General features: G+C 36.7%; 1 protein-coding gene across 10 annotated transcripts in view; it reads right to left on the bottom strand.

Moving 5' to 3' along the window:
- Positions 1-24,891, bottom strand: part of ANKS1B (ankyrin repeat and sterile alpha motif domain containing 1B) — a 1,183,808-nt gene that overhangs the window by 727,080 nt on the left and 431,837 nt on the right. The window lies entirely within an intron of this gene.

Below are 24,891 nucleotides of genomic sequence, written 5' to 3'. Positions count from 1 at the left end.
TTTAACTAATCCACAGTCATTCCCACAACTTTACTCCTTTGCTTGCTTCTTAGAGATATGACTCAGGTTTTGGCCAGTTAGATATAAGGGGAAATTTGCTGGGAGGCTTCTGGAAAAATATTTTTCTTCAGAGAAAAGACATGTAAAGAGGCTTTTTAAGAGCCTTGGCCTTCCTTGGTTTCCTCTCTCTGCGTGCAGCCTTGATGTCTGGAGGGGGCAGGCATGTTGTAACCATAGGCAGTAAGCCTCTTACCTCAAAAAGCTAACAGGCCAAGAATGGCAACAGAAGGGTAAAAAAGCCTGGGACCTAGATGGTATCACTGAGCTGCTCAAATAGCCCCAGGACCAGTTTCTTCAGGCTTCTTAAGCAAATATTAAAGTTCTCATTGTTTGAGTCATTGCTAATTGGGTTTTCAGTCACTTAGAAGTAAATGTGTTCCCACCCAACACACTTCCTTGGTGAATACTGCTAACTAATATACTAAGGTCACTCTTTTCAGGTTAGGATAAAATTAAGGTCCAATTCTATATTACTGATTCTTCAATATATTCTAAAAACTGGAATTTGTTTCATTTTACAAGATCCTTATTTCTTATACAAGGCATTAATGGTCAGCAAATATTTATTGGGCATCTATCATATACATCTAGGACTGTGCTAACTGCTGGAGATTTAAAAAAACGAGTAAGACATAATTCTTGCCCTCAGAAAGTTCACAGTTTACTAGAGAAGAAAAACAGATTATCTGCATGATGAATTTCACAATTAATCATGTTTTAATTTTGATATTTGTTATCTTTATAAACCATACTTCACTATCAAAAGAAAAAGACAAATAAGCAGAAAAATTAACTCACTTTCAAAAAATATTCTAAGATATATCCAAGGGTTGGTAAAGATTTAGTACAAGCTCCTATTTTTTTCTATAATGATACTTACAGTATAGTAGAATAAGTATTCAAGGTCAGTGTAATTGCTTTCAGACTATACCAGACCCTCACACATCAGAGTCAATTATGTTCACTCTACTCTATTGAAAGCAGGAAATTGGGAGTAATTTATTTTTAACAACAAAGGGTGACAAAGTTGAAAGCGTCCAGAGGAAAGCAATCAGGATGGTATGTGATTTAAAAACCATGTCACAGAAGAAATGATGAAAGGAACTGCAGTGTTCTATCCCAGAGAAGCCTTACAGCTGCATAATAGTTTTCTCAACATATTTGCAAGTCTGTCCCTCAAGAGCTATCCCACAAAGTGGGGAAGGGGATAAGTTGTTGTGGTAGATTTATTTTAAAGTTCTTAAAGGTAGAACAAAGAGCAACGTTTATTAGTCAAGGAGGGCAAATTTGGGCCAACACAAAAAATAATTTTCTGTGAATTAACAATATTGCTTATCTTCTAAAATAAAAATGCACTGACAGGGCTTCCCTGGTGGTGGTGCAGTTGTTAAGAATCCACCTGCCAATGCAGGGGACACGGGTTCGAGCCCTGGTCCAGGAAGATCCCACATGCCGCGGAGTAACTAAGCCCATGCGCCACAACTACTGAGCCTGTGCTCTAGAGTCCACGTGCCACAACTACTGAAGCCTGCACGCCTAGAGAAGCCACCGCAATGAGAAGCCTGTGAACCGCAACAAAGAGCAGCCCCTGCTCGCTGCAACTAGAGAAAGCCCACACGCAGCAACGAAGACCCAATGCAGCCAAAAGTAAATAAATACATTTAAAAATAAAATAAAATAAAATAACAGGCAAAGATAAATATTAAAAAAATGCACTGATATAATAATTAGCTAAAAAATAGCACTAGAAAGCAACAGAACTCCTCATTAAGTGGAAATGTTTACACAGAACTATCTATTGATAAAATTATGTATAAAACACACCAGGTGACTGTAAACTCCATGAAAGCTGGAATTTCTCTTGTTCACCACTCTATCCCCAGAATCTAATATAACTCCTGCCACATAATGGGTCCTCAATAAGTATTTTGATCAACTGAACAGTCTCTAATGTCCTTTCAAACAAATCTGAATACCAGTTAGGAAAAGGATAATGCCTTTTAAAGATGTAAATTACCTTACTCTTCTGTTTTTTTAAAATTATTGTTTACTGCTTTGCATATCAAAAGTGAAAAAAATGAGATTACAGTAAGATTGTAATGAGCCTATGAAAAAAGAGTCTCCAGCTTAAACCCTAGTTCACCCTAAAATTAATCAGAACAACCCATTCTTCATGGATTTGATTAAGTTGGACTTTTACTGTGTTTATAAAGAATTATGAGGATCTTAAAGGCCTTGAAAACTACTTTGAAATTTAACCACACAGGGTGAGTTAGTATATTAAGTATATATATTTGTTAGAGAAATATTAGAAACTATAAAGAAAGAGAAAAAAATTATCACATGAAAGCCCAGCATGCTCAGATAACTAACAGTAACATTTTGGTGTATATTCTCCCAGATGGCTTCCGTGTGTGTAGACATGTGGGTGTGTGCAAAGTAAAGACCAACTATTTTAAACAATAATGAAGTACACTCTCTTCTGCTTCCTAAGGGAGTGCCACCATTTCTCACTGGCGTAGAAGTCTGTAGTACGCACATGGCTTCCTTATGGAAAGTGAGGGCCCCAAGGGAAGGAGATAGTAAAACAAAGATAGCAAAGCCGTACCTTTGTAACCAAATATTTCATATTACCAAAAAAGCAGGGCATTCAACGAAATACCTGACATGTATCCCTTGAAAGAGGATATATGAGATTACAAAATAATAAAATATATCCACGTGTGTCCATGTTTAGGAGATTGATCATTACCACTGAGATCTGCCCCTCCCATCCCATGCTCCCCTTTCCATTCCCACCCCTTCCCTTGGCAACCAGGGCTAAATCTTGTTCTGAACGTTGTGTTTATAATTCCCTAGATTGCTGTTAAAATTTATCTATGTATGTAAGTATCAATAAAGAATAAATGGTTTCGTACTGTATGCTTTTGAACTTCATATATATAATATAAAATGCTCTTGCTCTTCTGTGACTTTTTTCAATCAATATTATGCTTCTGAGTTTCATTTATTTTCAGTGTGATGCAGGAGTCCACCATATAGGTATACGACAAATTCATTTACACATTCTCCCAACAATGGACTTTTAAACATTTCCCAGATGTCTTGTTATTAAGAAAAATGTTGCTATGGATATTCCTGTACAAAGTACCTTCATACAAGTAACCAGGGTACATTACCTATTCCAGTAGTCATGGGATGGAGAATCAAGAATAGACACAAGATGTGAAAAATGAATGGAATCAAAAGTTCTACACAAATAGGAATTTATAGCAAGAGGTGGTCATGAGAATTGAGATTGGATGCCTTGTAGATTCTATAGAAATCTTAAGGAGGGCATTGTGTTTTCCCACCCCAAGAAGGATAAAAGTTCAAGAGATTTTCTGTAAGTCTTACATAAAGATATTACGTATAAATAAAGATATTATATGTAATGTTTTCTGATTTGGTATTTACCTCTAGTAATGTATTCTGAACAAGTTTCAATGACAAATATATGTCTACATGATGAATTTAAGTCCCAGTACATGCACAGTCATAATTTATTTAGTCAGTCTTATCACACTGAAATTTTAATGTTTTTCTTTTAAGGGAACACTCTTGTGCATATATCTTTGTTTACATGCTTAACTAGTTCTTTTGAAATGGAATTCCTGTAACAATAGTTATACACCATATGCTTACATATAACTGAATCTGTTTCTGGATTTTCTAATTGTTCCATATGTCAGTCTATTCTAATACCACAATCATACTGCTTTGATTATTGAAGCCTTAAAATTAATTTTACTATCTGGTAGGCTATGTCTCTCCTCATATTCATCCTTATCAAAGCATTGATGATTATCCTCATGTTTATTTTTCAAAAAACATCTTTAAACATTTTTGTCAATTTCTCCTTAAATCATTATCTCCCCTTTGTTTCCTGTCAGTAAACAGTACTTCCATACACCAGCCACTCAAACCACCTGGAGATTATTCTTCATTCTCACTCTTCCTCAACATCATACCCACTCATTCCCCAAGTCCCATATTCAACACTGACTTAGGTATCTCAAACACATTCATTTCTCTCTACCACCACTACAACCCTGGTCCGGGTCACCACTGTATCTCACTTGAATTGCTAGAACAACTTCCAAACTGGTCTCCTTGCCTCTAGTCTTGCTCCTCTCCCAGTTAACTCACTTTCAAACACGAGCATGAGGTTACTAAGTCAGGTCAAAATAAATTCATTTCCTTTCATTATAACTTTATTTGATGAGAGAATCATAAAACGTTCTAGTCACAGTACCTACTGATTTTTTTTAAACATTTAACATGGTCTTTCATAATATCTCAGAATTTCCATGCTGAATGATTTCATTAAATGGATTAATGATCCAGGTAGTAAACTCATTAAAATAACAAGATCTGGAAGAATAAACTAAAGGTTAAACATAATCCCATTAATCTGTAAAATAAATGGGGTTAATAACTAAAGACCTGGGGTCCGGGCAAGATGGCAGAAGAGTAAGACACGGAGATCACCTTCCTTCCCACAGATACATTAGAAACACATCTACACGTGGAACTGCTCCTACAGAACACCCACTGAACACTGACAGAAGACGTCAGACCTCCCAAAAGGCAAGAAACTCCCCACGTACTTGGGTAGGGCAAAAGAAAAAAGAAATAACAGAGACAAAAGAATAGGGACGGGACCTGCGCCAGTGGGAGGGAGCTGTGAAGGAGGAAAGGTTTCCACACACTAGGAAGCCCCTTCGCGGGCGGAGACTGCGGGTGGCAGAGGGGGGAGCTTCGGAGCCACAGAGGAGAGCGCAGCAACAGGGGTGCGGAGGGCAAAGCAGAGAGATTCCCACACAGAGGCTCGGCGCCGAGCAGCACTCACCAGCCTGAGAGGCTTGTCTGCTCCCCTGCCGGGGCGGGCGGGAGCTGGGAGCTGAGGCTCCGGCTTCCCTTGGATCGCAGGGAGAGGACTGGGGTTGGCTGCGTGAACACAGCCTGAAGGGGTTAGCGCACCACAGCTGGCTGGGAGGGAGTCAGGGAAACAGTCTGCAGCTGCCGAAGAGGCAAGAGACTTTCTTGCCTCTTTGTTTCACGGTGCGCAAGGAGAGGGGATTCAGAGCACCGCCTAAACAAGCTCCAGAGACGGGCGCGAGCCGCGGCTATCAGCGCGGACCCCAGGGACGGGCATGAGACGCTAAGGCTGCTGCTGCCACCACCAAGAAGCCTGTGTGCGAGCACAGGTCACTATCCATACCGCCCCTCCCGGGAGCCTGTGCAGCCCACCACGGCCAGGCTCCCATGATCCGGGGACAACTTCCCCGGGAGAACGCACGGCGCGCCTCAGGCTGCTGCAACGTCACGCCGGCCTCTGCCGGCGCAGGCTTGCCCCACATCCGTACCCCTCCCTCCCCCCGCCTGAGTGAGCCAGAGCCCCCGAAGCAGCTGCTCCTTTAACCCCGTTCTGTGTGAGCAAAGAACAGATGCCCTCAGGCGACCTACACGCAGAGGCGGGTCCAAATCCAAAGCTGAACCCCGGGAGCTGTGCAAACAAAGAAGAGAAAGGGAAATTTCTCCCAGCAGCCTCAGGAGGAGCGGATTAAAGCTCCGCAAACAACTTGATGTACCTGCATCTGTTGAATACCTTAATAGATAACGAATCATCCCAAATTCAGGAGGTGGACTTTGGGAGCAGGATATATTAATTTTTCCCCTTTTCCTTTTTTTGTGAGTGTATATGTGTATGTTTCTGGGTGAGATTTTGTCTGTATAGCTTTGCTTTCACCATTTGTCCTAGGGTTCGGTCTGTCCGTTTTTGTTTTTTTTTTCACTTAAAAATTTTTTTTCTTAATAAATGTTTTCTTAATAATTATTTCCTTATTTTCTATTTTTAAAAATTAAAAATTTTTTTTCTTAATACATTTTTTCATATTTTTTATTTTAAAAAATTTAAAAAAATTTTTTCTTAACAAATTTTTTGAAATAATTTTTTTCTTATTTTTTATAAAAAATTAATAAATTTATTTTAAAAAATAAAACAAAATTTTTTCTTAATAAAGTTCTTCTTAATAATTTTTATTCTTATTTTTTACTACAATAGCTTCATTTTATTTTATTTTATTTTATTTTATCCTCTTTCTTTCTTTCTATTTATTCTCCCTTGTATTCTGAGCTGTGTGGATGAAAGGCTCTTGGTGCTCCAGCCAGGCATCAGGGCTGTGCCTCTGAGGTGGGAGAGCCAACTAAGGACACTGGTCCACAAGAGACCTCCCAGCTCCACGTAATACCAAATGGCGAAAATCTCTCAGAGATCTCCATCAATGTCAAGACCCAGCTTCACTCAACGACCAGCAAGCTACAGTGGTGGACACCCTATGCCAAACAACGAGCAAGAAGGAACACAGCCCCATCCATTAGCAGAGAGGCTGCCTAAAATCATACTAAGGCCACAGACACCCCAAAACACACCACCAGACATGGACAGACCCACCAGAAAGACAAGATCCAGCCTCAGCCACCAGAACACAGGCACTAGTCCCCTCCACCGGGAAGCCTACACAACCCACTGAACCAACCTTAGCCACTGGGGACAGATACCAAAAACAACGGGAACTACAAAACTGCAGGCTGTGAAAAGGAGAACCCAAACACAGTAAGATAAGCAAAATGAGAAGACAGAAAAACACACAGCAGATGAAGGAGCAGGGTCAAAACACACCAGACCTAACAAATGAAGAGGAAATAGGCAGTCTACCTGAAAAAGAATTCAGAATAATGATAGTAAAGATGATCCAAAATCTTGGAATTAGAATAGACAAAATGCAAGAAACATTTAACAAGGACGTAGAAGAACTAAAGAGGAACCAAGCAACGATGAAAAACCACAATAAATGAAATTAAAAATACTCTAGACGGGATCAATAGCAGAATAACTGAGGCAGAAGAACGGATAAGTGACCTGGAAGATAAAATAGTGGAAATAACTACTGCAGAGCAGAATAAAGAAAAAAGAATGAAAAGAACTGAGGACAGTCTCAGAGACCTCTGGGACAACATTAAACGCACCAACATTCGAATTATAGGGGTCCCAGAAGAAGAAGAGAAAAAGAAAGGGACTGAGAAAATATTTGAAGAGATTATAGTTGAAAACTTCCCTAATATGGGAAAGGAAATAGTTAAGTCCTGGAAGCACAGAGAGTCCCATACAGATCTAAGGAGAAACACGCCAAGACACATATTAATCAAACTATCAAAAATTAAATATAAAGAAAACATACTAAAAGCAACAAGAGAAAAACAACAAATAACACACAAGGGAATCCCCATAAGGCTAACAGCTGATCTTTCAGCAGAAACTCTGCAAGCCAGAAGGGAGTGGCAGGATATACTTAAAGTGATGAAAGAGAAAAACCTACAACCAAGATTACTCTACCCAGCAAGGATCTCATTCAGATTTGATGGAGAAATTAAAAACTTTACAGACAAGGAAAAGCTCAGAGAGTTCAGCACCACCAAACCAGCTTTACAACAAATGCTAAAGGAACTTCTCTGGGCAAGAAACACAAGAGAAGGAAAACACCTACAATAACAAACCCAAAACATTTAAGAAAATGGGAATAGGAACATACATATCGATAACTACCTTAAATGTAAATGGATTAAATGCTCCCACCAAAAGACACAGACTGGCTGAATGGATACAAAAACAAGACCCATATATATGCTGTCTACAAGAGACCCACTTCAGACCTAGAGACACATACAAACGGAAAGTGAGGGGATGGAAAAACATATTCCATGCAAATGGAAATCAAAAGAAAGCTGGAGTAGCAGTTCTCATATCAGACAAAACGGACTTTAAAATAAAGACCATTACAAGAGACAAAGAAGGACACTATATAATGATCAAGGGATCGATCCAAGAGGAAGGTATAACAATTGTAAATATTTATGCACCCAACATAGGAGCACCTCAATACATAAGGCAAATACTAACAACCATAAAAGGGGAAATTGACAGTAACACAATCATAGTAGGGGACTTTAACACCCCACTTTCACCAATGGACAGATCATCCAAAATGAAAATAAATAAGGAAACACAAGCTTTAAATGATACTTTAAACAACATGGACTTAATTGATATTTATAGGACATTCCACCCAGAAACAACAGAATACACATTTTTCTCAAGTGCTCATGGAACATTCTCCAGGATAGATCATATCTTGGGTCACAAATCAAGCCTTGGTAAATTTAAGAAAATTGAAATCGTATCAAGTATCTTTTCCGACCACAATGCTATGAGACTAGATATCAATTACAGGAAAAGATCTATAAAAAATAAAAACACATGGAGGCTACACAATACACTACTTAATAACGAAGTGATCACTGAAGAAATCAAAGGGGAAATCAAAAAATACCTAGAAACAAATGACAATGGAGACACAACGACCCAAAACCTATGGGATGCAGCAAAAGCAGTTCTAAGAGGGAAGTTTATAGCAATACAAGCCTACATCAAGAAACATGAAACATCTCGAATAAACAACCTAACCTTGCACTTAAAGCAATTAGAGAAAGAAGAACAAAAAAACCCCAAAGCTAGCAGAAGGAAAGAAATCATAAAGATCAGATCAGAAATAAATGAAAAAAAATGAAGAAAACAGTAGCAAAGATCAATAAAGCTAAAAGCTGGTTCTTTGAGAAGATAAACAAAATTGACAAACCATTAGCCAGACTCATCAAGAGAAAAAGGGAGAAGACTCAAATCAATAGAATTAGAAATGAAAAAGGAGAAGTAACCACTGACAGTGCAGAAATACAAACGATCATGAGACATTACTACAAGCAACTCTATGCCAATAAAACGGACAACCTGGAAGAAATGGACAGATTCTTAGAAATGCACAACCTGCCAAGACTGAACCAGGAAGAAATAGAAAATATGAACAGTGATTAAAAATCTTCCAACAAACAAAAGCCCAGGACCAGATGGCTTCACAGGTGAATTCTATCAAACATTTAGAGAAGAGCTAACACCTATCCTTCTCAAACTCTTCCAAAATATTGCAGAGGGAGGAACACTCCCCAACTCACTCTATGAGGCCACCATCACCCTGATACCAAAACCAGACAAAGATGTCACAGAGAAAGAAAACTACAGGCCAATATCACTGATGAACATAGATTCAAAAATCCTCAACAAATACTAGCAAACAGAATCCAACAGCACATTAAAAGGATCATACACCATAATCAAGTGGGGTTTATTCCAGGAATGCAAGGATCCTTCAATATACGCAAATCAATCAATGTGATACATCATATTAACAAACTGAAGGAGAAAAACCATATGATCATCTCAATAGATGCAGAGAAAGCTTTCGACAAAATTCAACACCCATTTATGATAAAAGCCCTGCAGAAAGTAGGCATAGAGGGAACTTTCCTCAACATAATAAAGGCCATATATGACAAACCCACAGCCAACATTGTCCTCAATGGTGAAAAACTGAAACCATTTCCACTAAGATCAGGAACAAGACAAGGTTGCCCACTCTCACCACTATTATTCAACATCGTTTTGGAAGTGTTAGCCACAGCAATCAGAGAAGAAAAAGAAATAAAAGGAATCCAAATCGGAAAAGAAGAAGTAAAGCTGTCACTGTTTGCAGATGACATGATACTATACATAGAGAATCCTAAAGATGCTACCAGAAAACTACTAGAGCTAATCAATGAATTTGGTAAGTAGCAGGATACAAAATTAATGCACAGAAATCTCTTGCATTCCTATACACTAAGGATGAAATATCTGAAAGTGAAATTAAGAAAACACTCCCATTTACCATTGCAACAAAAAGAATAAAATACCTAGGAATAAACCTATGTAAGGAGACAAAAGACCTGTATGCAGAAAATTATAAGACACTGATGAAAGAAATTAAAGATGATACAAATAGATGGAGAGATATACCATGTTCTTGGATTGGAAGAATCAACATTGTGAAAATGACTCTACTACCCAAAGCAATCTACAGATTCAATGCAATCCCTATCAAACTACCACTGGCATTTTTCACAGAACTAGAACAAAAAATTTCACAATTTGTATGGAAACACAAAAGACCCCGAATAGCCAAAGCAATCTTGAGAATGAAAACTGGAGCTGGAGGAATCAGGCTCCCTGACTTCAGACTATATTACAAAGCTACAGTAATCAAGACAGTTTGCTACTGGCACAAAAACAGAAACATAGATCAATGGAACAGGATAGAAAGCCCAGAGATAAACCCATGAACATATGGTCACCTTATCTTTGATAAAGGAGGCAAGCATATACAGTGGAGAAAAGACAGCCTCTTCAGTAAGTGGTGCTGGGAAAACTGGACAGGTACATGTAAAAGTATGAAATTAGAACACTCCCTGACACCATACACAAAAATTAACTCAAAATGGATTAAAGACCTAAGTGTAAGGCCAGACACTATCAAACTCTTAGAGGAAAACATAGGCAGAACACTCTATGACATAAATCACAGCAAGATCCTTTTTGACCCAACTCCTAGAAAAATGGAAATAAAAACAAAAATAAACAAATGGGACCTAATGAAACTTAAAAGCTTTTGCACAGCAAAGGAAACCATAAACAAGACCAAAAGACAACCCTCAGAGAAAATATTTGCAAATGAAGCAACTGACAAAGGATTAATCTCCAAGATTTACAAGCAACTCATGCAGCTCAATAACAAAAAAACAAACAACCCAATCCAAAAATGGGCAGAAGACCTAAATAGACATTTCTCCAAAGAAGATATACAGATTGCCAAGAAGCACATGAAAGAATGCTCAACATCATTAATCATTAGAGAAATGCAAATCAAAACTACCATGAGATATCATCTCACACTGGTCAGAATGGCCATCATCAAAAAATCTAGAAACAATAAATGCTGGAGAGGGTGTGGAGAAAAGGGAACACTCTTGCACTGTTGGTGGATAATGTAAATTGATACAGCCACCATGGAGAACAGTATGGAGGTTCCTTAAAAAACTAAAAATAGAACTACCATATGACCCAGCAATCCCACTACTGGGCATATACCCTGAGAAAACCATAATTCAAAAATAGTCATGTACCAAAATGTTCATTGCAGCTCTATTTACAATAGCCAGGACATGGAAGCAACCTAAGTGCCCATCATCGGATGAATGGATAAAGAAGATGTGGCACATATATACAATGGAATATTACTCAGGCATAAAAAGAAACGGAATTGAGTTATTTGTAGTGAGGTGGATGGACCTAGAGTCTGTCATACAGAGTGAAGTAAGTCAGAAAGAGAAAAACAAATACAGTATGCTAACACATATATATGGAATCTAAGGGGAAAAAAAAAAAAGGTCATGAAGAACCTAGTGGCAAGACGGGAATAAAGACACAGACCTACTATAGAATGGACTTGAGGATATGGGGAGGGGGAGGGGTAAGATGTGACAGGGTGAGAGAGTGGCATGGACATATATACACTACCAAATGTAAAATAGATAGCTAATGGGAAGCAGCCGCATAGCACAGGGAGATGAGCTCGGTGCTTTGTGACCACCTAGAGGGGTGGGATAGGGAGGGTGGGAGGGAGGGAGATGGAAGAGGGAAGAGATATGGGAACATATGTATATGTATAACTTATTCACTTTGTTATAAAGCAGAAACTAACACACCATTGTAAAGCAATTATACTCCAATAAAGATGTTTAAAAAAAAATAAAAAAAGAAACTTAGACCGAAACATCAATAATGGTTTACACTATCCTGTTGATTTTTTAAATAAAATGATATATTCTATGATCATTAAAAAAAAAAAAACCAAAAACTAAAGACCTGCTTGTCTAGTACCTAGCAAAGTGCCATGTTCATAGTAGGACTCGACGAATATATGCTAAAAAATAAATATATAAAATAGCTAACATTTCAATCAGTATTTTAAGGCCTGATTCCTCATCTAGAATTAAAGAACCATAGAGGCAAAGACTACAACCATCTTTTTCACATAGTATGCACTTAATAAACATTTGTTGAATTAATGAAATCTGAAATAATGTCATTCAAAAACTATCACAGATTCAAATCACTGTAAGAAGAATAGCAACTTATACTTATGAAGTGTTTTACAGTCTGCAAAGTAAATAGTGTTTCATTTAGCCAGATGATTCGCATTTAGCTCTCATAACAATCCTCCTAATATTACTATTATCCCCATTCAGAAACTAAGGCTTGGAATTATTAGGTGTCCAATATTAACCAACATCTGGTTAATGAAAGTTTTGGGGCTACAACCTGGGTCTTATCTCAGCAAATCTAGTGTTCATACTATTGTATCCCAGACAAAAGGACTATGACAAGATCTTTATTGCCATAACTAAGGGAAAGAGGCAACTCTGCCCATTGCTAGGTAGTATATAACCCTGCCAACCTCTTAGCCTTTGCAAGCCCTCTTCCTTACTGTGGGAAATGTGGATTTTGATACACAGATTAATTGCCAAAATACTCTTGATGGTAAATCCTGGCAATGGACCAGAGAGATTAAAAGAATTGAGGTCCAACAGTTTGTGATTCACTTTTCAAGGCTCCATTGTACCTAGTCTAGCAAAATTTGGCTCCAATTTGGTTAGCAGCTTTTGCTTTTTTCTTGATATCTGGCCTCTATCTTTATTTGAATGCCTGGTTCCTGAATCCCAGACTTGTTTCTGTGCTTGAATTTTTATAATCGTAGCATGCCTAAGACTGTGTTCTCTGCCTTGGTCTTTGCTAACTCTTTTCTGAGGGACTAATGGCTTGTCCCCAAATCCTAAACAGGTCCCTAACTTCATACTGCCTAACTTCATAGCCCCTGAGTGTTTAGCTTTGATGCTTACTTAGTCACTTTTATCCTACCTGTTATAGTTAGTTGTGCAATGTGTGGTCCAAATAGTGCTTCTTAAAAAAAGATGCGTACTGAGAGCACTGAATAAATTAATATTATGCCCCTCAAGAAAAATAAACTTTAGTAATAAAAAGTCTACATAATATGCTTTCACTTGTTGTTTGCACTGTGTTCCTATAAAAGCTTAAAATCATCAGGAGTGGGCTCAGTCTAACAAGTCAAAGTTTATTAGCGATTAAATATGAGGTCCTATGGTTCAGTACAGAAATGACTTTTAAAAATTCAGTATGTGGGTATATAGATTAGCAATACCATGAAAAAAGAAACAGGAGTTACAGCTGACAGTATGAGTCAGAGTGTAATGCACCAGTTAAAGACATAATGTGACATTGGCTGATTTAATATAAGAATGATATTTAAACCAGGGAACGTGACAGCCCCCCCCACTTCCTCTGTAATAATTAGAATTGGGAATAATCTGGTTTAGGAATTTTGTAAGACAGGCTAACTGTATGATATTGACCATCCTTTGGAAAGTGGTGCAAGATTGTATTCATCAAAGGGGCCGAAGGATACTTGGCCTTTGACTTATGAAAAACCTTAGCAACAATCAGGGACCCAGGTATGGGCACAGTTGTTTCTCAATAGTACCAATGATGTAGCTTTTTAAATTAGAAATAAGGTGACCTAGAGGCTTTTCTAGACTACTTTGACAAGACATCTCTGTGAACCTACCTATTAATACAGCTATTTCTTAACCACATAGGGGAAACTGAAGCAGCTTAACCAGCACTGCAGCAAACCACACCTGGTACACTTAGCTTGGTACTGGGGCCTACATTTGAGGAGCTGCAAAGATGAAATGGACTATCTTCTCTGCACATGGGTAAGGAAAGTGCTGAGTATCAAACCCATGTCATGTGGGGAAAGATTGAAGAAGAAAAGGTGCAGGAAAACACGTATCACAAGTATTTGAAAAATAGAAGAATGACTAGAATTGCTAGAAAGAGTGCAGATAGATGGTAACAAGGCTGACTACCAGAGCTTCCCAGTATGAAATGGGCTGCTTAGCAAGTAGCAGGTTCTCTGCCACTGAAAGTCTTCAAGCCTAGTCTGATCAATACAAAGAAACTCCTAAGAATAGAAGATGGTGGTTTGACTTAGATGAGTTTGAAGATGTTAGGTAAAAAAGACAATGGGAATAGAATTATTATGTTAGTACTATGATACAAGCTACCTGCATATTTTCACTGCTTCCTGAATTCTTTTTCTGATAATGGGAAAAGTAATACTAATGCAAGGGAGTGTAGGCTTATGGCTCTTTCAAAGTTAGAGATGACTCACAATTCTAAATGATTCACAGTAGGTGAAAACTTTTGGAAGTGGTTTTGCTGCTCTGCCATGTCCTGCAGTATCAAGAAAAGTATGCCCTGAAGACTTACAATGACATTAAAATAAGGAAGACTACAACATAAATATGGAATATTAAGAAAAATAATAAGAGATTTTGAGTGGGAGAGAAAAATGAGTGACAACAAGACCACCCTAGGGAAAGGAGAATTGATAACAATGGTAGGCAGAATAATAGCCTCTCAAAGATGTCCATGTCCTAATCCCCAAAACCTGTGAATATATCATGTCACATGGCAAAAGGGGCTTTGCAGATGTATTAAGGATCTTGAGATGGGGAGATCATCCTGGATTATCCAGGTGGCCCAGTATCACAATGGTCATTATAAATGAAAGAGGGAAGGAGAGTCAGTGTCAGACTGATGCAATGTAAGAGACTTGACTGACCATTGCTGGCTTTGAAGGTGTAAGGCAGCCATGAGCCAAGGAATGAACACAGCTCATAGAAGATAGAAAAGGCAAGAAAACAGATTCTCCCCCTAGAGTCTCCAGAAAGGAATGAAGCCCTATCAACACCTTGGACTTAGCCCAGTGGTACGCATTCTGGACTTCCAGAATTGTAAAATAATAAAGTTATGGGTTTTTTAAGCTGCTAAGTTTGTGGGTATTGGTTACTGCAACAATAGGAAACTAATACAATAATACTAGCAGAAAGCAACACACATAGGGAGGCAACAGAAATTATTAAGGGTTGAGAGAGGAACATTAAAATTGGACCCCAATGGAAAAATACACCTTGTTATATTATGATATGACTCAATATTTTAAAGATAGTGATTCTTTCACTTTCACTTAGTCTTAAATTTAATGCAGTAGTATTGCAATAGTTTCCCTCCCACTCCATCTTGGATCTTGACAAGTGATCCTAAAGTGCATTTGGAAAAATAAATGTCTGACAATAGCTAGGTATCAATTTGAAAAGAGAAAAGTAATGGAGGGGGTGGAGATCAGCATTTATCAGATATTTAAATAAATTATAAATGGTTCTGGTGCAATAACTGAAAGGCAATAACATAGAAGAGAGAAATTAAAAAGATAAAGCTCCAATGCTTGTGAAAATTTATTATATTATAAAGATGGTATTTCAAATCAGTAGGAAAACAATGGATTATATAATAATTGCCAATGAGATAACTGACTAGTCATTTGGAAAGAAGTAATAAAACTGTATTAATACTTCATTCCTTAAACCAAAATAAATTACAGATAAATATTTAAATAATAAGTAAATACACCTGTAAAATAATCTTAAAATAGGAATGGCCTTTGACCAGGAGCTATAACCAGACTCGTAATCATAGCTGTAGAGAAAAAGATTGGTGAATTAGAGTACATACAAACATGAAACTTCTATAAAGCCACTAAAATACAAAAAAAAAATTAAGAAACATGACAGATTTGGGAAAATTCTCTGATACATGTGACAAAGGGCTAATATCTTTATTATATAAAGAGAATTACAAATTGGGATTAAAGAGATCATCAACCTAAGGAGAAAAGTGGGCAAAGGATAGGAGCAGTTCATGATAAGTAGCTAAAAATTTCTTGTATGAAAAGATGCTTGATCTCATTTCTAATTAGATATATGTAAATTAAAGTAACACATGATATACCATTCCTGATCAAATTGCTGTAGATAATACACAGTGTTGCTGAGGGTTTGGGAAAATGGGTACTCTATACAGTTTTATTTTAAGTATGAATTGATATAAATCTCTTTCAGGCTAATTTGTCAATTGTTAGAGTAGACCTTTAGAAAGCAGATCTTTAGACAGCATTGACTCTTGGACTTCTGCCATGTTAAAATCTTTCCTTCACCTGGGAACAGATGAGATTGATAAACTGCCATTATTCCTAGAGCGTGGTATTGCAAGGCACCATTTACGTGCATTGCATGATTATCACTCTTGCTTTCTAAAAAAATATGTACACATGCTACTTTGAATGCTTCTGTTAAATAATGAAATGGAGGTGGGGAGTATGTGGAGGGAAGCCTGATTCTTAGTGCCATGAATGAGAAAAGCTGTAATCAGATTTTACAAATGGCAATCATATGAGTTGTAAGTGGTGTCAGGATATTGTCCCCCTTTGGAAAGTGTTACCAATCAGTGTCCCTGGAGCTCGATTCTTAGTTAAGGCTCTCTTGATCAAAGATGAGGTGACTTCAAAGATGGAGATGTCAATTACACATTTGAAACCACAATAGAAATCTCACCAGGTAAGTGCTGAGAAACCAGTGTGGGTACTAAGAATGTTATTTTGAGTATGCTATGGGTTGAACTGTGTCTCCCCAAAAGTCAAATGTCAAAGTCTTAACCTCCAGAATGTAATCTTATTTGGAAATAAGGGTGTTGCAGACATAATTAGTTAAATTAAGATGAAGTCATTTAGGGTTAGCCCCTAATCCAATGACTGGTGTCTCTATAAAGAGGGGAAATTTGGAGACAGACATGTACACAGGGAGAACACCATGTGAAGACTGAAGTTATGCTGCCAAAGCCAAGGAATGCCAAAGGTTGCCAACAAACCACCAGAGCTAGGGGAAAGGCATGGAACACATTCTCCTTAGAAGAAACTGGCGCTACCGACACCTCAATTTCAGACTCTTAGCCTCCAGAACTGTCAGAAAATATATTGCTGTTGTTTAAGCCATGCAGCTTTGTGGTACTTTGTTATAGCATCCCTAGTAAACTAATACAGGATTAAAAAAAGGAACTGGGTTCAAAAAACTTTTGATTAGTCTCTTTTAGTGTTCTAAAATCTTTACTCTTGGAAAATTAATAATTAACTAGGGACTAGCAAGGAAAAGAAGATTACCTGTTCTTGATAAAATTCCCAAAAGTGTTTCAAAATTTTAAGTGCACATACTCTTTTACCCAGGAATTCTACTTCTAGAAATCCTTCCTCCAATTAAATTCACAAATACAAATAAAAATGTACATGTAAAGAATGTGTACTGAAGCATTGTTTATAATATTAAAGGACTGGAAATTAGGTTCATCATTAAGAGATTGTTTAATAAATAAATACCATTCATATAAAGAGGCAATGTAGTATATATAATGCAGAGGTCCACAGATTTTAGACTACATAAAACTTACTTTGGATCATCTGTTAATAACTCGGACTTGTGACTCTCTCCCAATTTTTATTAAATCAGAATCTCTGACAATGAGCCTGGAGATCTTGTTTTACAAGTTTCCCAGGTCATATTGTTGCAGATGGTTGATGAAATATACTTGAAAAACACTGGAATAGTAATTAAAGAGTGTGGAGTCAGAATTCTAGCTCTACCACTTTTAGCAAAGCAGCTGCCTTAGCAAAGTCTCAGTTTCTTCATCTGTAATATTAGGATAGAATACTAATAGGATCTACCTCAAAGTGTTGTTGGTGGTTGTGAATAAAATAATAAAATTAATGAAATACATTTGAAATGAAATGAATTTTATAAAGTACTTAATGTAGTGCCTAAGTGCCTAAATGCTCAATAGATGTAGCCATTATGACTATTGTCATTCAAAAAGTGAGACGAATGCATAGGTACTAGTATGTTGAGCTAAAACAAATAAACAAAGGAAAGAATAATATATAATGTATGTTCGCGTTTCTATAAAAAGAAAGTGTACACACCTATATGCATGGAATATTTCTGGAAGGAATGATTAGAAACTCTTGTTGGTTAACACTGGGGAATGTGACCATATTCTGTTTTGTTTTTGCCTGATCTTTTTTTTGAAACTATAATACATGTTATTTTCAGAAAAAAATTCCGTGAGCCTAAATACCACCTGAGGAAGGTGATGATACCATTTCAAATATAAATTAACTTTGATTTTTATTTCTGGTACTGTTGTGTAGAAATTGCATACCCCAGGTGAAACTCAAGATGGTTGGAATCACAAGAATAAGCTCTTTAATAAATTGCACAAATGCAACTGAAAATATGTCAAATGCCATGCAAACTAAATAGGGATCAGCTCAGTACAAATCCTCAATAAAAGACCTAGATAATCTTCATAAGGAGTCAAAATAAATAGAATGTAGTTCACCAATAACAAGATGACAAAGAGGAAAAATCTTATGAAACAACCTTGAGGCTAAAAGACTAAGGGAGTGCATTGTCTAGGAAGTATTAATTATTGTCAAAAAAGAAAAGAAAAAAAAAAGAATGAAAGAAACCAAGATTATTTATATGAAAGGATTTCTTTGCAATGTGAGGAGTCCAAGCCTCATATTCTTTCTCGGAAAGAGGCAGAAAACAAATTATTTTAAAAAATAGATAAATACTGAACAAATAAATGAACTGAAAAACTGAATATTCAAACATAAAAATACATACACATACATATAAGTATTCACAACTAGGTATAGGGAGCCAGGAGATAAACCTATTAAACCTGTTAGAAAAATAACCGAGACTTAAGTTAAATGAGAAGACAAAGGGCATCGCCAAAGGTATAAGAACAAACTGGTAGATTGATGTTGAAGTTGCATAGACATATGTTTAGTTTTGGTAGGTCTGGTAACGGTGAAGAGTCCTGGGTGACTACTGTAACTAGGCTTGGGGTCTTTATTCCTGGTGTTAGTGAATGTGTGACTTAAAGGGCCAAAGACAAGGCAGACAGAATAAGAAAATAAATTATATACTGCTCCCAGGACATTCACCCAGTCACCTAGGTTCGAACTCTCGGAGACATTTTGCTTTCTCCTGTTGTCATGCTTACTGTTACTATAAAGAAGGAGTCACCAACTTTTATAAAATTTGTACTTCATAATAACTCCGAAACCCAGTATTACTTTTCTGTTTCCATAATCACCAAACTAACTCAAACTTCATCGACTCATACCTATGTTACTTGAATAGGCCTTCAATCTCCCATCTCTGAGTCCATTCCATTTTTACACAAAGGGCTTCTGCCACTTTGAATGATAAAACATGTTTTTCAAAGTAAAAAATTTTACAAACCCCTATGTGATAATATTAGAATTAATTTAGAAATTTAGGGAGTACAATAATTTGTACAATAGTTGTAAAATTGTACAATAGTTTGTACAATTTGTACAATAGTTTGTACAATTTTACAAACCCCTATGTGATAATATTAGAATTAATTTAGAAATTTAGGGAGTACAATAAATGACTTCCTTATTCCCTGCCCAATAAATAAATGACTTCCTTATTCCCTGCCCAATATTGCTGTAGCAATAAAGAGACACACATAATACGTAAACAGAAGAGGCTGGCCAGATTTGGCCTGCGTGGGTCAGATTTGGCTCAGAGACTGCAGTTAGCCAAACCGTGGATAAAAACAAAGGACTCAGGCAAATGGATTAAAATGTCAACATAGGTTAGTGACAGAGCAGATACTAGAGAACATGGTTTAGGTACAAGGCAATACAGGCTTTCTACTACTATATCTCAGAATTAGACAAACTAGCCTCAGGTCTCCCAAACCTGAACAGGTAGGTTCCTTACTGCTAAACTTAACTGCACATACTCTCTGAAGATGAGAAGATCATGAAGAGAATTAGTGACACATGCTCAGTTCCTGCTTCCAAATTTACAAATCAATTAACTCCCTTGAGGAGTGAGTAGGAGCAGAGAGAAGCCCAGGTAAACTGATCAATGTCTCGCCACATGAAAATATGAAGCAAAGAGAAAGAATCCTGCATTCTCTGCCTAACTCCAGTAGGTAAGTTATACTTTTAGAATTTGTTGTTTGAAACAAATACATGAGCAAAAAGCAACAATAAACTTCCATTTTATTAATCACAGCAAAACTTACACACATTTGAAAATAATAAAAATGGATATGGATATGTAAGACCTATGATTTATGTAATCTACAGACAAGCTTTGTGCCTGTATGAAATTGCAAGCCCTTTATAGTACCTCCATAGAGTGGTCCAGTTTGAGATCTATAGCTTCATATCGTTCCTAAAAAGTAAGTGCTATAGCCCCAGATTGTAGTACTATTAGAGTACAACAGTTATCATCCAATAAATATTTGCTGAATAAAAATATGAATTTCATAGTAATTGTTCTACTTCTTAAGACTTTCAATGCCTCCCCAAGGATACCATTCAAAACGAACCCTCTGTTAGGCTGATGTATTCGGTAGCCCCCATCCTGAATGTTACATTCCTGCCTCTGTCTTTTTGCTTATGCTGTCATCATCTCTTCTGAGGATCAGGGGGCTCTTCTAGGCCTATAGATATTCTCCTTTTCTTTCACAACCAATTATAAATTTTACTTAGTCTCTGAAGCACTTCATGAGTACTACTGCCTATATGGCTTTCTTTCTTCTCTGAATCTAAAAATAACAGTAATATTCTATACAGATAATTCAGTATCTCACAACACACTAGATTTTCAGATCCTATATTGATACTCGATATTTTTATTGCTAGCTACTTCTAAATTCTGTCTTCCCAGAGAGCAAGTGCTCCAAATAGTGCTTCTTTGTGTGTTTCAATACAGCCCAATCCTGGCACAAAGTAGATTCTCAAAATTTTTAAATTTATATTAAATGATTGGATTAACCAACTAACAAAAAGATGAATAAATAAATAACATAAATAACCAAGGTTAAGAAAAATTAAGTCTTAAGAATAAGGAAGACAGCCTAAATAGCCTGCAAAGCCTTCCCATCCTTGTGCTATTCTAACAGAAACATTAATTATAAGAAAACTCTTTTGTAGTCATTTACTTCTCTACTCATGGAGACAAGTAAGGTAATACCATAATTGATTTTTGTTACTTTAGCTTCCAAATAAGGTAAATAATACAAATCTGTAATTTAATGTTTTGAAAAATCTGGAAGAACACAAACACTGATGAATAATATAATTATTTAAAATACTGAAGAAGACTATGGTGCAAGGGCAACATGGAAATATGTACTGCTATCTCCAGTTTCAGCCTTGTTAGGTGCACATAAAGAAGTGAACAACTGAATGAGAAATGTTCATAGGTTAGGGAAGAGTCCAGAAATCAGACTTTGATCCCACACAGGAATTAACATTTCTCAATGACAGAGATTAAAGCAATCATCTCATTGATAATCATCTCATTTTTCATTTATTGCTTTCTCTCCTCAAGGGCTATGGAAAATCAAAGGAGGAAAATCATTTGAAATCATGATAAATCCACATGCTGACAAAAAAGCACTGTGTTCTAAGAAGCAAGGAGTGCTTGAACCCAAGACTCTTTAACTTATGAAAGATACACTATTAAAATACATTCTATTAATACACATTCAAGGCTATGGATCTATCATTTCTACACACAGCAATTAAAGCTCAATAATACAAAACTGTAGATTTCTTACATCTGCTTTACCAGAGAATCACATGTTAGAAAAGTAAGTTAACATAATAAACATTTTGGAATATCTTTAGACTTTAAAAAAAAAAACAAAAAACTTTCCTTTTCTTCTTCTCCTTTTTCTAAATTAATGTGATTTAGGAAGCCTCTTGATAATATTTAGCTTTTGATAGTATAAGACCCTGGCTTTAAAATCCAACACCTATTCATTTAATCTTTATGATCCCATGTCTGGCCCAAGGAGCTTAAGAAGAGACTGTTAGTGAAATGAAGATGTCAAAATAAAAGTTTGCCACACGTCTGCTTTCCATTATCCTCATTACCATTACTCTACCACCATCTCTGTGAAGCAGAGCAGCAACATTTATATCTTTTGAAACTCCTCTATTCCATTACTCCACAGATCCGGTCCATCACCAAATTCCATGACTGATCCACCTTTGCGTTTCTATGTCCATAGCTGCCATGTTAAGACAGGCCTTAGCACCACACACGTAGATTATTGGCACTGCCTCTAAACTCATCTCCCTTCTCGTACAGCTCTATTTCACTCTATGTGAAACCATTAGAATAATCTTCAAACATCATTATCCTCACATTATTCATGGTCTACGAACTCAAGTACCTCCCAAATAATTTTTACTCAAAACAAAATTCTTTAGCTTAGCCCTTAACTCACCAATCTCATCTACTTTATTTCACCTTCTAGTCAACTCCTTGCCAGCACTCTGCTTCATCCGACAAAAAAGCATTGTGTTCTAAGAAGCAAGGAGTGCTTACTCTTTTAAAAGCCAGGGAGGAAGCACTTCTAGAAGAAGTAAGCCTCTCCGAAAATCTACTCCACCATAAAAGTAACAAGAACATTCACAAAAAAATGTCAAAAATCAATTTTTTCAGAACTCTGGAAATAACAAACACTTGCAGCAATCTGTGTAAAATGTATCCCAGAAAATCAGCAGAATTTTTGTACAAACAGTGAGCACTGTGGCAATTTAACTTGCCCCATTCCCATTTCTTTGTCCTCAGTTCCACAGGGAGAAAATTAGCAGCCTCTCAATAACAGTAAGTCTTTAAACCAGTAGCCAAGAAGCCACTAGGGTGTGTGTGGTGGTGGGGGGATGGGGGGGAGGGTTGAATGGCTTCGGAGTGCTGCAAACATCCTTACAGCCACAGAGAATTCTCCAGATTTAACATGTTCAGCAGCCCCCTGGAAAAGGCCTATTTACAGGGCTTGTTTTTATTTGACCTGATGCAGAGCTCACTCAGTGAGAAAGGTGCTATCCTCTAGGTGTTTGTTAAAATGAATTAACAGCAACCGTTTAATGTTGCAGCTGTTTAACATCACAACTGCTGGAGCCAGTGATACCAGCAATGGCTAATAAAAGGCTCCCCAAAAAACTTAAAAGGAAAATTTGGAGAAAGAGATGCCTATAGGGGTCTCTGAAAAGCTCCAGCATATTTCTATGGACCAAAAAGGCTACATACATGTGAAGGGCTGTGTGCATGCCCAGAAAAAATCTGAGAAGACTCTGATCTCTTACCTCTGGCTGAACTAGTTCTGTATAAGGAGGAAGTAAATGCTAAGGCAGATACAGAAGCTGCCAGAACTTGAAGACAGACCTCAACACACAGAGTCCATGGCATAGGCGGACTTATTGGTTCAAGGTATTTAAGAAAATCTCTGTCAAATTGTAAGGTAACCACTAAGCTAATGAAGCAGACACTTAAATGGCCACAAGTGAAAAACAATTCAGACTTAACAGAATTAATCCAGGAGAGTCACTAAACGAACAAACAGCAACAACAACAAAAACCCTGGGAAGGGAGGAATCTGATTTCCAGAGTTGCCATTTTATATGATTTTAAATGTCCAATTTTCAACATAAGTTATAAAACTTATAAAGAAACAGGAAAATTAGGCCCATATAAAGGAGAAAAAAACAATTAACAGAAACTGTCCCTCAAGAAAAACAGATTTTGAACTTACCAGATGAAAACTTTAAATCATATATTATAAATATGTTCAAATAACCAAAGGAATCATCTGTAAAGAGTTAAAGAAATGTATGAGAATAGATATTAAAGGAAAATAGAGAAAATCAGTATCAATAGAGATATGATTTTTAAAAATGGAAAAGAACAGAAATTCTGAGTTGTAAATTAGAATAACTGATATGAAACATTTGCAAGAGGGACTCAAAAGTAGATTGAAACTGGCAGAAGAATGAATCAACAAACTTGAGGATAGGGCAATTGAAATTATCCAGTCTGAGGAAAAGAAAGAAACAAGAATAAATACAAATAACAGACCATTAGAGAACTGTGCAACACCAACAAGTATACCAACATATGCATAATGAGAGTCCTAGAAGTGAGGAGAGAGAGAAGGAACAGAAAGAATTTCTGAAAAAATAATGGCCAGAAACTTCCCAAATGTGATGGAAAAAAATTAATGTACACATCCAAAAATCTCAACAAATTTCATGAAAGATCAATTTAAAGAGATCCACACATAGACACATAGTTAAACTGTTGAATAACAAAGACAGAAAGAATCATGAGACAGCAACAAGAGAAAAATAATTCATCTTGTAGAAGGGATCCCCAATAAGATTAATAGCTAACTTTTCAGAAATCATGGAGTCTAGAGGCAGTGAGTTGGAACATTCTGAACGCTGAAAGAAAAAATGTCAACCAAGAATTCTATATTCAGCAAAACTATCCTTCAGAAATTCAAGATAAATTATGACATTCCCAGATAAACAAAAATTGAGAGAAGTGCTAGTAGACGTGCCCTAACAGAAATACTAAAGGAAGACTTTCAACCTGAATTAGAAGAACACTGGAGAGTAACTCAAATCCACATGAAGAAATAAAGAGCATGGGTAAAAGTAGCTACATAGGTAAATATGAAAGACAGTATAAATGTATTTTTATTTGTAATTCTTTTCACCTCATATCTTATTTTAAAAAAACAACTGCATAAAGCAGTAATGATAAATGTGGGTTGATATGTTTATAATGTAAAAAGATGTAAATGAAATCCAGAGCTGTATGAAAATAACTCAAAAGGGGGTGGGAAATGAAGCTATGTTGGAGCAAAGTTTTTGACTACTATTGAGATTATGTTGGGATTCATTCAAGATAGATTGTTTTAAG

Source organism: Balaenoptera acutorostrata, chromosome 11 (genome assembly GCF_949987535.1).
Source record: "Balaenoptera acutorostrata chromosome 11, mBalAcu1.1, whole genome shotgun sequence".
NCBI classification, from domain to species: Eukaryota; Metazoa; Chordata; class Mammalia; order Artiodactyla; family Balaenopteridae; genus Balaenoptera; species Balaenoptera acutorostrata.
The sequence above is the reverse complement of the archived record's forward strand: the minus strand, read 5'-3'. Positions and strand labels throughout refer to the sequence as shown.